Source organism: Coregonus clupeaformis, chromosome 36 (assembly GCF_020615455.1).
Source record: "Coregonus clupeaformis isolate EN_2021a chromosome 36, ASM2061545v1, whole genome shotgun sequence".
Taxonomy (NCBI): Eukaryota; Metazoa; Chordata; class Actinopteri; order Salmoniformes; family Salmonidae; genus Coregonus; species Coregonus clupeaformis.
The window spans coordinates 29,812,873-29,814,021 of record NC_059227.1 but is presented as its reverse complement, the minus strand read 5'-3'; positions in this window follow the sequence as shown (position 1 = coordinate 29,814,021).

Genomic DNA, 1,149 nt, shown 5'->3' with positions numbered 1-1,149 from the left:
TTTTGTCAACTTTGCTACTGAGATGTTATTGTTTATACACAGTGTACAAAACATTAGGAACACCTGCTCTTTCCATGACATAGACTGACCAGGTGAATCCCGGTGACAGCCATGATCCCTTATTGATGTCACTTGTTAAATCCACTTCAATCAGTGTAGATGAAGGGGCGGAGACAGGTTAAAGAAGGATTTTTAAGCCTTCAGAAAATTGAGACATGGATTGTGTATGTGTGCCATTTAGAGGGCGAATGGGTAAGACAAAAGATTTGAACGTGGTATGGTAGTAGGTGCCAGGCGCACCGTTTTGAGTGTGTCAAGAACTGCAGTGCTGCTGGGTTTTTCACGCTCAACAGTTTCCCATGTGTATCAAGAATGGTCCGCCACCAAAAGGACATCCAGCCAACTTGACACAACTGTGGAAAGCATTGGAGTCAACATGGGCCAGCATCCTTGTGGAACGCTTTCGACACCTTGTAGAGTCAAAAGGGGTGCAACTCAATATTAGGAAGGTCTTCCTAATGTTTTGTGCACTCAGTGTATATATTTTTAAGACAAAAAAAGGTACCTTTTGTCATACAGAACGCACATTTCACATCACTTGGAACGCAATGTCTATTACAGCAAATCTAGTTGCACATTGTCTGAACAGTAATGAACCAAAGACAGTGATTGTACATGAGTGCTTTTTGAATTTACTATAACTTGTTATCATCTTGTTTTTTCCCTCTTCTTCATTCGTCATGAAAACATCAAAATAAGGAGCATGACAGTAGCTGATGGAATGACACAGTTTTACTAAGACGATACTGAGATACTGAAAAGGAAAACAGCTTGTATAGCGTTCCTATTATATTTGTCATCCAGCAGTGTACCTTTGTATATACAGGTAGCTGCCAAAATAAAGGAAACACCAACATAAAGTATCATAATAGGGCGTTGGGCCACCACAAGCCACCAGAACATTTTGAGTGCGCCTTGGCATTGATTCTACAAGTGTCTGGAACTCTGTTGGAGGGATGCGACACCATTCTTCCACAAGAAATTCCATCATTTGGTGTTTTGTTGATGGTGGTGGAAAACGCTGTCCCAGGCGCCACTCCAGAATCTCCCATAAGTGTTCGATTGGGTTGAGAACTGGTGACTGATACC